Raw genomic sequence first — 12803 nt, 5'->3', positions numbered from 1 at the left:
ATGGTTGTTGGATAACTTAACCCTGTTTGTAGCATGCTATTTATGCTGTTTGTAGTGTCACCATGTTGGCACTTTATTCTTAGGTATGCTTGGTGCTGCTCCTGGCATGCTCTCGCACAGTCCTCATTGAACCAAACTTGGTCTCCTAGCTTGATGGTATTGGTAGATGGAGGGATATACAAGTCCATGAGGTTACACATTCTGGTGCAATAAAATTGTGCTGCTGCTTGTCCACAGCATCTCATGGTTTTTAAGCTGCTAGCCCTGTTCTAAATATATTCCATTTGGGTTGGTGGGGATGCCACACAACAAAATGCAGGGTGTCCTCAGTTGAAGACAGGATGGTTTCTCCAAAAGTACTGTGTGGTGGTCACTCCTACCAATATTGTCAAGGACAGATGCAGCTGCCACAAATAGATTCATGAGGATGAGGTCAGAGGTTTTCCCCTCTTATTGGTTCACTCACCAATACTGCAGGCCCGACCTGGCAGCTGTGACCTTCAGGGTTTGGCCAGCTCGATCAGTAGTAGTGCTACCGAGCCACTCAGTGATGGACATTGAAATCCCCAATATAAAGTACATTCTGTGCCCTTGTTACCCTCAATACTTCTTCCAAGTGATAGCTAACATGGAGCAGTACTGATTCATCTGCTGAGAAATGGCAGTACATGGTAATCAGCAGGAGGATTGATTGCCCATGTTTGACCTGATGCCATGAGAGTTCATAGGATCCAGAGTCAACATTGAGAACTCCCAGAGCTATTTCCCCCTGACTGTACACCATGTTTTGCCACCTCTGGTGGGTCATGCCGGTGGGACAGGGCATATCAGGGATGGTGATGGAGGCATCTGGGAGGGTGGCTGAAGGGGCTGATTTTGAGATGATGTCTGACTTGCTGTTGCTTGAAATCTGTGGGACAGCTCTCCCAATTTTGGCATGTGCCCAGTGTTATTGATGTTTGTGAGGCGGACTTTACAACTATTAGTTCATCCCACTCTCCTGCTCTTTTCCCATAGCCCTGCAATTTTTCTTTTCCATTTTCAACTAATTAACCTGTTCCCTGTGAAAGTTATTATTAAATCTCCATCTACCAGCCTTTCAGGCAGTGCATTTCAGAGCAGAACATGTTTACATTCAAAGACGTTTTTCCACATAGGTCTACTATGTATCCATATGCTGACTGAAGCAAGGGGTGGACAGGAAGTGGAAAACAAAAGGCAGACAGAATGTGGGTGGGATGGTATTAGTTCACACATTATTATAGCAAGTGGAGGAGGAAGAGGGAGAGAAGAGGCAACTCAAATTAGAAATATAAATAAAATTAACAGGATTACACCCTTAAGTATTGCAGTGTAATAAATATTCATTTTTTGCTCTTTAGGGTTCTGAAATAACATTGCAATTTGACTGGATACCCCCTTTGTGGTGAGATTGTAATAAAGCAGATTTAACCTTTCCCATCTCTCAAAATGGTTCCCACCCCCTTAATTTGGATCAATTTACATTTCTTTTTTTTGCCTGTAATCTTGGCTCAAATTGTGTGCTTTTTTTTTACTGGCTGACTCATGCCTGCCGCAAAAATGTTGCTTCACAATAGGATGCTAATTCGTGCATATTGTGAATGAATCATCAAAATGAGGAGCGTTAGTGCTGAGAAACAGATAATATTCCTACTGTTCTCACCTAATCTGGATATCAAGCGCTTGATGGTCAACTGTAACATAGGCAGACAAACATTAAAGCTACTCCTGTTCCAAGAATTATACATCACTATAGAAAACTATCTTCAAGCAGGCCAGTGTCAGATTCCCACTCCTTCGATTATCCACCCTTCTGCCCTGTCTGGGGGAAATGGTAACTAAATACCAATTATCACTTGTACCAAAGTCAAGGCAATTAACCTTTCCTAATAAAAATCTATCAATCCTAGTTTTGAAATTTTCAATTGACTTCCAGTTTATCCTGACATCGCGCCTGAATGGCCCAGCTTCAATTTTAAGGCTATGCCCCCTTGTTCTGGTCTCCTCCCCCACCACAGGAAGTAATTTCTCTCCATCTATCCTATCAACTCCTTTAATCGTCCTAAACACAAGTTATATCGCTCTTAATCTTCTGTATTCAGGAGGACACAAGCTGAGTCCATGTAACCTGTTCTCATAATTTAACTCTTTTAGCTGTGGTGTCATTAAGGTGCATCAGCAATGCACTCTATCTGGACATTCTGTGGAATCATCCCCACCTAGGATTGCACTTAACCTCCTGATTCTCGGGTGAGTTCTCATCCACACAGCCTCAGAGGGACAGACAGACAGACAGAAAGTGAAAGAGTTGTAGCCAAGGCTCCCCAACGTTGGTTGCAAAATTGGCTTGAATTTTCCTTCCTGGTGGTAGGGCCAGACTTCCTCATGCTGCTAGTGCTAGTGACGATCCTGGGCTCATTCCTATTGAATTTATTCAGCAGGAATCTTGCCTTGGCTGGGAGTTTGCTGTTCATGGTTATGGGGTGAAGGCATGCAGTGACCGCTGGATGGATCAGACTTGGATAATGTAAAAATTGTTGCTGCCTTGGTGTAATGATGAAACTGTAATGATGAAAAGTCTACATTGAGGGACTCTCCATTTCTCGACAAGGTATCTCCAATGATTGGGCAAAGTGACAGGAAAAATTGCTACTGCCACAGAAACATGCAGGGATATGACTACACAACTCCCATCCCAATTTTCCTTTCACACCCCTTATTAACACCAGAAAGATGGCAGTACACAAAAGGAACACCCTGCCCATAAATTATATAATTGACCTTGCTCTGCTGGGGCTTATGGGCTGCTGCCAGATTTGCTCGTTCCATTGAGTTCAGCGCCTGATGAGAACTGGGCGTTAACTGCAAACAGGGGAAAGCCATGTTGGGAGTATGGGGCACATTCCCAAACCCATACTGCAGTGTAAAAGCATCTCCAAATAGATGGCTTTGCTCTTTACCATATTAAACAACCCTTGGCAAAAAGAAATTTGGGTGGGAGAGGACCTGTTAACAGGGTTAGTCTGAATTACATCCAGAATGGATGAACAATCACACAGACTCCATCGTGCTCAAGCAATCTGGGTGCTCATTTTTTCTGTATATATATTCCACCTAGATGATGCTAGAGAGGAAAATCAACCTCTTGGTTTGTATTCAAACACGGGTCTTAAGTCTGTTATTGTTCTCCTTAAAACTGGAAAGGTAAAGGGGAGATAGAGGTGTTCTAAATTCACAGAATTGTTACGGTGTAGAAGGAGGCCATTCAGCCCATCATATCTGCACCAGCTCTCTGAGCATTTTAACTTAGTACCAATCTCCTGCCTTCTCCCCGCAACCCTGCACATTTTTTCTATTTAAATAATCATCCAATGCCCTCCTGAATGCTTCAATCGAACCTGCCTCCACCACATTTGCAGGCAGTGCATTCCAAACCCTAACTACTTGCTGTGTGAAAAATGCTTTTCTTACCTTGCATTTGCTTCTTTCGCAAAACACTTTATAACTGTGCCCTCTAGTTCTCAATCAGTTTACGAGCGGGAACAGTTTCTCCTTATCTACTCTGTCCAGACCCCTCATGATTTTGCAAACCTCAGTCAAGTCTCCTCTTAATCTTCTCAACTCCAAGGAAAACAGTCCCAACTTCTCTAATCTTTCCTCATAACTGAAGTGTCTCATCCCTGGAACCATTCTCATAAACCTCTTCTACACTCTCTCCAATGCATTCACATCCTTCCTATGGTGTGGTGCCCAGAACTGTACACAATACTCCAGCTGAGGTCTAACCAGTGTCTTATATAAGTTCATCATAACCTCCCTGCCCTTGTAGTCTATGCCCCTATTAATGGAGCCTAGAATACTGTATGCTTTAGAAACAGCTCTCTCTACTTGTCCTGCCACCTTTCATGACTTATGTACGTATACACCCAGGTCTCTCTGTTCCTGCACCCCCTTTAGAATAGTACCTTTTATTTTATATTGTCTCTCCATGTTCTATGTACCAAAGTACCTCACACTTCTCCGATCCAGGCATAACACTTTATTACCATATGCAATTTCATATTTTGACTCCCATTTTGAACTGAACAGGTTGCAGCTACCACCAATTATGAGGGGATTTTATAGAGCACATAGGGAGAAACTGTTTCCACCGGAAGGTGCATGGGTAACCAAAGAACACAGACTTAAGGTAATTAGAAAAATATCCAGCTCGGAGATGAATAGAATTTTTTCCCACTGTGAGTTATGATCTAAAATGAGCTACCTGAAAGGGAGGTGGAAGCAGATTCAATAGTAGCTTTCAAAAGGGAATTGGGTAAATATTTGGAAAGGAAATTTCTATCAGAAAAGACCAGGGGAGTGGGATTAATTGGATAGTTCTTTAAAAGAGATGGCACAGATATGTGGGCTGAACAGCCTCCTGTGTGGCATCTGATTACATAATTTGTAAAGTAATGTGATTATGAACCACTGAGTCCCTCATGGAATTATTTTAATAAGAAAATTTGCTCTCCGTCATTACCATTTCCCTAAGAAAAGAATAAAAGTCACCCTCTATCTTCCACCAGTTACTTCTATTAAAGTGCACTGACTTTTGCAGCTTGCCTAAATGTCATTGTTTGACGTTAGCCGCTCACTCTACGGAGTCAGTATCTATATCACAGTGGCATAAAATTAGTTTTACTCGGTCAGCAGAAGGTACAAGATTTCATGTACATCTATATATTAATCATGATCTATCAGATAATTTGGTGCATACATAAAAAATGTATAAATATGCCTCTGACCATAAACTCTGACATTACAGTAACAATAGTACAACATTCAGTATATTACTTCTTTTCAAATACAAAATCCATATAAGCCACTCTCCTGTTCGCAGCCTGCACATTCACACACTCTGAACAGCTTATTGAGTCGACAGAACTGAGAGCCTCTGAATCGTTACAGTACTTCACATTTTGAATTTAGTAATGGATGTTTGCTATTGTGCTTAAACAGCTATCATGCCACAATACTAAAACATACTAAATACTAACTTTAAAAGGAAATAAAAACAGAGGAAAATACTCCATCCATGGAATGGAGGACCTACCGAATTCTGCCTTTCAGAGTTACTTCCAGTAGATCAGTTTGAAATGTGGATCCTGACAGGTGAGCAGCACAGCCCTTAGCAGATACAACAGCGTCACAGTAAAGTACAGTTTCCTGCTTTCAGTGAAGCAGAGGGGTTTCAAGCAGGAAGCCTGCATGCTTATCGCAAAAAGTGTAGAATTACGTGGAGGCCACGTAGTAAACACTGACTAAGTCAGTGAACAGGCATGTTATGTTTGAGAGGAAATTTGAATTCTAAAATAAACAATTCGCTTTGTCTCCACAAGGCTAGTAACCATGTAGGATCATCCTAATTGTAACCCATCTGGTAATGTTTATTAAACTAGATTTTCCTTTTGGCAACCCAAAGTGATTAATCTGGTGGAAATGTAAAGTTAAATTTGCCAGTTTAGTATCTATTTGAAATTGTGGAACATTTTTGGTAAAACGCTATCATGTTGGGTGTGGTGTCAGTGTTGTGTCTACACGCTTTGTTGACTTCCACTGCTGTCAGTCACCAATGGTAGGAAATGGTCCCATGTACACTGGTCATGCTCTGCCAATTTTCCAAGAAAGCCATTCTTCACGTGAGCTGGAACAGTGAGCATTGGAAGGCATCAATAGTCACCATCATTATTGGATATCAATCAATTGCAGGAATCTAGGGTGATTTTCAAATTCTCTAAGGACCCTGAAGCTAACTATAATGCCCCAACTGCTGACCGGTTGAAATTAACCAACTGCGTGCAGACTAAGAATTGAATCTTCCTGGTGCATATGTCTTACTATCAAAACCAAATGAGTCACTAAGGGCAACTTTACAATCCCCAAATAATATTGATATAATGTTGAAGGCACATGCTGCAATGTCCTAATTCTCATGAAGCCTGACTCATTCTGATTTTTCAGATATTTCTAAACTGTAGAGTGGAGACAATGAATAGACTGATATCTCAGAGAAGGACACAAGACCCTTGAACCTGTCTGCCAATCGGTAAGATCACTGCTGATCTTCTACCTCTGCACTATCCCCATATCCCTTAATTCCTTTAGTATTCAAAAATTTGTCAATCTGACTTGAATATACTTAACAACTGAGCATCCATAGCTTTCTGCAGTAGAGAATTCCAGAATTTCACAAATCTTGAGTGAAGAAATTTCTTGAATATTGCTGAAGAGAGACACATAAATTGTTGAGCTTGTTTGAAATTTGGCATTCTTGCATTTGTCCTGATGAGCACAAGGTGAAAAGCTTTGTCAACATGTCTCTCTTTTCAGCAATATTCAAGTTCTGCAATGCAGTGAGGTTGATTGATTTCTTATCTCAGTCCTAAATGGCCAAGCCCTTATTCCAAGACTGTGACCCCCTCATTCTAGACTTCCCAGCTGGGAAACACACCATCATCTTCCTTGATGATAGAGCTGGGTACAATGGAAAAAACCCAAAGACCTGAATTTCACATGCTCCCGCTGGTGGGTTTTTAGACAGGGGAGCATGAAATTGAGGGAATGGATTTCCTCTGGGTTCGCAACAATTTTATGCGGTGGAGGGCAAGGCCTTGGACGGGATGCCCGTCCTTGCCCCAGTTGAGGCCCTTAAGTGGCCAATTTTTAGTCTGGCAGGAGGATTTACCTGGCATGTGGGAAGCCCAAAAATGAATGGACTTCGATATTGACCTGGGCGGGGGAGGGGGTGTCCCATCAGAAACCTCCTTGGCTCTTTGGGCGTCGCCTCCCCGCCCCTTAAGGTCCAGTGGCTGCTAGACCTCCCTCCCTCCCCCAGCCTCTCCCCTGACACCCCGATCGCCCCGTTCGCACTCCTCTGCCCCATGCCTTCCCTACCTCTCCCTGGGATCCCTTAAACTTATCTTGCCCTCCGGGCCCGGGTCTTAGGTTCAGGCATCTTCCTTAAGTTCCTCTTCAGTCCACTGCAGCTCTCTAAGGTGGGACTTCCTCCTGAGTGAGGGGCAGAAGTCCCACATACAGCCAACTGACACTGATTCGAGCGTGAAATGGGTGGAGGGCACTTGGATTCCGTGGGGATGCGTTCCCCGCCGACTCTTTGGATGGCGGGAAGGGAAAGCCTGCCATCCGAGAAATTCAAGCCAAAGATAAAAGTTATCTATTTAGGAAGTGCATGCTGTAGGCAAGACATTTGATACATCACTAACTGCACTCCCCTATTAGTGCAGACAATATGTCACAGAACATGATCACTCTCTCCTGCTGCTTCTGCTTTCTTCTCTTTTGCTCCCATCTTTGGCTTTTTTTGGCCTTCCTTCAACTCTTCCTTTCACTTGTAGATGTGATAGGTAGGATGTCATGATGCAGCAGAGAGAGGAGCTATCAAGGGCAACAGGCTATGGGTGTTTGGGGAAAATATGGCTATCAGCGGCTCTCTTCTCATCTCCCACCCAATCACCTCTGTTTCTCCCCTGCCCTACCGTGTTTCCAGTCCCCATTCTCCTTACCATACCCTCACTCTTATTCCTATACCTCTTTCCCTTTGAATGATCTGTTCAATATCTGTATCATCACCTCTCCCTTATTCTGTTGACATTCAAATCACTTTTAACTTTTCAACCACCCCACTTCCACTTCCTCCTCCAAAGAGTAGATGGTGAGAAGGCAGATGCCACTCAGGCTAATCCACTCCCTATTTCTTTATGATCCTTTTTCTTATCCGTTTCCCTCAAAGAGGCTTTGTTTGCTTTCAAAATTCAACTTGTACTTAATAAAAAATCAAATTAGAATGAGGTTAGGAATCTACCAAAATACCTTTCCCTTTATTCCTATCTTCTTCTCTGACTCTTTGGCTGGTATTTCACAGGGTGGCAGTGTCCTGTCAGAGGCAATCTCACCACCTTCAGTCATGGAAACCTCGACCGTGTCTCATGTTGATCAGGCAGTTAATTGCCTTTGATTGTGACCTCCCTCACTCTAAGTTAGGATATCCTGCCCCCAAGAGTTGCTGACCAATCAGATGGCAGCTCTTCAGTCCCAACTGTTCCATTGGGAGTGGTGGCTACTGATGGGACTGCAGCCAGTCCCAGACCAGCCATGATGGAGGAGGCTCTGGTGTGCATCCCCCTCAGTCTCGCCACCCATCCCACATGCCTTCTCATACCCCCATGACCCCTCCATGACCCCCACACATTCTCCACAGCCACTCACTCAGTATCTACTATGGACAGACTTCAGGATTCATTTTATAGCAATGGGAAGGCTTTGAAATAGACGTGAAAAAAAACTAACAATCTAATAGAGCTGCCATTCAAATACACTTCATACTGAAAACATACTGCAGACCCAATGAAAAAAAACATATCCCCTCAAGTGGTCATTCAGTTGTAAAATCAAATAGCTGTTCAGTAACCACAAAGACAGATTATCCTTTAATAACCTTGTAAACTGTAAATCAGAATGTGTACATAACCCCTGCTCAGCTCCTGAAACTCAGTCGAGCATTCAACACGGGCTTAGCTCTTTAAAAAAAACCAATACAACTCAAACTGAGCCAATTGAAATTGAAAGAACAGATCTTTTTTGTCTACTTCATAGCAAATGGCCCGTCAAGCAAAGAACTCCAGGAGCAAGTGGCTTTTTTTTTGGTTCTCCATATTTTTACTGAAATTCACTTAATCCCCATCATTATGAGGATTAAACTTGGTGCTCCACTCGCTGAGACAAAGCAGAATGACAAACGGGTGTCATGAAAATCAAATAACACTACAGGTGGTGAGCCCACACTGTCTCTGCTGGCAGTGCTGCCACTCACCACCAATGTTGGAGCACAACTGGTTATGCAGAATCAGTTCAAACCTGACTTGAATACAGATTTGCAGACAACCTTTACATCAGGTTACCAACTCTGGGTGGACATAGTCCTGGAGATATAATCACATGACTTCCTGCCTCGACGTGCTCCAAACCCATGAGTAACTAAGAAACAAAAGTGATCAAAGAATTATCTTTTAAAAACTTTTTAATTAATTATTCATGAAGTTCTGCTGGGTTGCATGTAGCAGTGACTTGGAGATTAGTCCTTAATTCTTGGAGACTCCAGGGCAATCCTGGAGGGTTGGCAACTGATCCCTAACCATGAGATCAGCACTACTGCAGGCAGACAACACCAATTCTCAAAGAGTGAGTCTACTTGTAGATCAAGTAGGTAAAAGAACAAGAGCATAAGAATTATGTTAATTGACTAGTAATTTAGAAGCCTAGGCTAATGATTGTGGAAACGTTGCTTAAAAGAAAGACATATTTATACACAGGAACTCATTCTCTGTAAACAAAAAGAATATGTTCAAGTCTTCTGCCTTTTTTAAATTACCCGGGAGCTTGGAAGTCGAGAGTTCCCCATTGCTTTCTCCATGGCAACAGCTTGGCTAATCAGAGTTGAATGGCCAGCCAATCAACACCCTTTTCTCCTGCAGTATAAATTGTTGTGACTGTTTGAAATTTGGCATTCTTGTGTTTGTCCTGATGAGTGCAAGATGAAAAGCTTCAGCAACATGTCTCCCTTTTCGGCAATATTCCAGTTCTGTGTGACCGAGTGACTGATTCTGGAAACAGGGGGCAGGATTTTGAGTTCGGCATGTGGGCGCGGTCAGCGGGCCTGGGAGCAGCCGGGAAACTGGCCGCCGCCCGTGATTGGCTCCTGACTGCGGTTTCACGATGGATGACCAATTAACAGCCAGCCAGCGCGCAAGGTGCGCCGAGAGGCTCAGCGCTGATGGGGTGGGGGCGGGAGGAGGGTGAGCGCTGAAGTCAGTGTGGGTGCGGGGGAGAGCGCACAGGAAGCCCCCGGAAGGCGAAGAGCTGTCTCAGGGGGCTGAAGAATTCAAAAGCCACAAATAAAGATTTTCAAATGCTGAAAAAAAATGTCCACACATCAGGATCAGTCACCTGAGCATATGGCTGATGTAAATTCTGTCCAAACATTTTTACCTTTGTTTCAGTTAATATCGGAAACCTCATCCTGCCCTTGGATGAGGTTTCCTCAAAAAGGCAAAGTCGCCCGGCCGAATTGCCTGCCTGCCAATGGGCAGGGAAAAATCACCATTGAATACCACATTAATAGCTTTCATAGGTCTCTTAATTGTCGACGGGCACCCACCGACCAAAATATCGCGCAAGGACATGGTGATGTTGGGACCCTCGCCCGACATCATCACGCCCTATTTCATGTTTGAGTGGGTCGACCAAGCGTCCGCAAGCCGAGCGAAAAATTCTGCCCATGAGTTCAAATCTTACCACTGCATCTGGGGAATTTAAACTGAGTTAAATAAATCTGGAATTAAAAAGTGACTATTAGTAATGGTGACCATATAACTACCAGATTGTTGTAAACACCCATCTGGTCAATTCATTCAGCCATGAGGAAGGTGGTTCACCACCAGCTCCTTAAGGGCAATTAGAGATGGGCAATAAAAGCTGGCCTTGCTGCTGGTGCTCATATCTGGTGAATTAATTTTTTAAAAAAGCTGCAAATGTGAAATAAATATTTAGAGTCAGTTTTTATGAATTATAATAGAAAGTGAGAACAGAGATGAACAAAATAAGGTTTCTTTTATTCACTCTTGCAATGTAGGCATTGCTGGAAAGGTTGGGATTTATCCCTTGTCGCCCTACATGCAAAATTGATCGAACTGAGTAGGTTTCTAGGCTACTTCAGAGGGTAGTCAAAAGTTAATGACATTGGTGTGAGACTAAAGCCACACTATAGGCCAGACTGGGCAAAAATGAACGGTTTCCTTCCCTGGAGAACATCAGTGACCCAGTTGAGTTTTTATAACAATCTGGATTTTCAAATGCCTGAAGGGGAGAGAATTGGTGTGGGCGTGCATTAGATGGCGTCAATGGATCCTGATGTCTAGGGAACATGGTGCGATTTTCAAATGGAGGGCGGAAGGGGGAAACCCGGGAACCTGCATGCTTCCAATCGACAGACTGTTAAGCTCATTGCTGAGCCCATCAATAGACCTCAGAGGAGCAGTTTTGAATTTTCAATCAGGAGACACAGGGAACATGTAATGTCTGGAACACATCAGGGTGCAGCTGATGTGAACACAGGAAGGAACTATGAGGGCTAATGGGATGTACTAGTAAACGCAAATAAGCAAGGGGGAATAACTCATGCTCAGCTGCACAACCAGCGACACAGAGTTGTCGTCGCTGGTGCTGAGAGGCTTACATTTGTCAAGTGAGAGGTGGGAATCCTGAGAGGGAATTGAGGCAGCTGGCATCACCTGGGGAACAGAGGTTGGCAGAGGAAGACCAGGTGAATGAACGACTGACAGCTAAGGGACTTGATAGGGGAATAGGCTACTCTGGCATTGGACACAGTAACAAAGAGGAGTTTCAGCAGAGACATCCCCCCGGCCAGGGGGAAATCAGAGGAGTACAGCAAGGGGCTGCAAGGAGGAGAAGGCCCTACCCAAGATATTGGGTGTATCACCCAAGAGTCAGCTATCTACCTCAGTGTCAATGCCAGGGGAGAATATGCCTTTTCAGGCAGATGGTCTCGGGCTTTTGTACTCTGGTCCACAATGACCTGATGCCTTGCAGCCCCTATGGCAGTCCCTTATCTGCAGCCATCAAGGTCAATGTTGCCCTGAATTATGTTGCGTTCCAGGGATCATCTGCAGACCTGGGTGGCATCTCACAGTTGGCAACTCATCACGCCATTAGGCAGGTCATGAATACCCTATTCCAGATGGTGGGGGAATACATCCATTTTCAGAAAGATTGGCCAGTGCAGGCACAGAGGGCATTGGGGTTTGCTTCCATCCTTGGATTCCCTCATGCCCAGGGGTCATTGATTGCACCCACACAGCTATCAGGGCACTGACAGACCAGTCAACCAGATTCCTGAACAGAAATGGCTGCCACTCATTGAAGTCCAGCTGGTCTGCGACTATAGGAAGCACATCTTGTAGGCTAGCGTTTGGTTTCCGGGCAGCTCTCATCATTCTGCTGTCCCAGGTGCTGCATCTCTTCAGGCTGACATCCAGGCTCCGTGGATGGTTGCTGGGGGTAAGGGCTACCTTCCAAGGAGTTGGCAAAGACATGGATGAGGAGGTGCTACAACCAGAGCAATCTACTAACACGAACCTGCATTGAACAGACCTTGGTATCTTGAAGATATGTTTTCGTTACCTTGATGTGCTGGTTGGTACCCTCCAGTACGAGCCAGCCAGGGTGTCTCATATTGTGGTTGTCTCCTGTAACTATACAAAGTGGTCTAGAACTGGGAGAAGAGGAGAACCTGGTGCACCACTCTTCCTTGAGGGAGGATGGGAAGGATGATGAAGAAGAGGAAGAGGAGGATGAATTGCACATTTCACTCATGCATTCCATGGGAATCAGGGGGAAGACTCTCCACTGGTTGGAATTATACCTAGCACAAAGGAAGATGGTTGTGGTTGTTGGAGATCAGTCACCTCAGCTCCAGGACATCAACGCAGGAGTTCCTCAGGGTAGTGTCCTCGGCCCAGCCATCTTCAGCTGCTTCATCAATGACCTTCCTTCCATCAGAAGGTCAGAAGGAGGGATGTTCGCTGATGATTGTACAATGTTCAGCACTATTCGTGACTCCTCAGATACTGAAGCAGTTCATGTCCAAATGCAGCAAGACCTGGATAATATCCAGGTTTGGGCTGACAAGTAACACTCATGCCACA

The 12803-nt window shown here is 44.2% G+C and overlaps 1 protein-coding gene across 2 annotated transcripts in view; it reads right to left on the bottom strand.

The window, feature by feature from the left end:
• Positions 1–5237, bottom strand: part of LOC121271541 (ankyrin repeat and fibronectin type-III domain-containing protein 1-like) — a 320638-nt gene extending 315401 nt beyond the window's left edge. The window contains exon 1 of one of the 2 annotated variants that reach the window (XM_041177527.1): positions 5117–5237. The gene's annotated coding sequence lies outside the window, so the exon portion shown is untranslated. The remainder of the gene's footprint in view (positions 1–5116) is intronic. The other variant, XM_041177528.1, reaches the window with a different exon arrangement.
• Between the last annotated feature and the right edge of the window lie 7566 nt (positions 5238–12803).

Source organism: Carcharodon carcharias, chromosome 31, assembly GCF_017639515.1.
Source record: "Carcharodon carcharias isolate sCarCar2 chromosome 31, sCarCar2.pri, whole genome shotgun sequence".
In the NCBI taxonomy this organism is placed as follows: domain Eukaryota; kingdom Metazoa; phylum Chordata; class Chondrichthyes; order Lamniformes; family Lamnidae; genus Carcharodon; species Carcharodon carcharias.
Note: the sequence above shows the minus strand (reverse complement) of the source record. Positions and strands in the feature narration are given on the sequence as shown.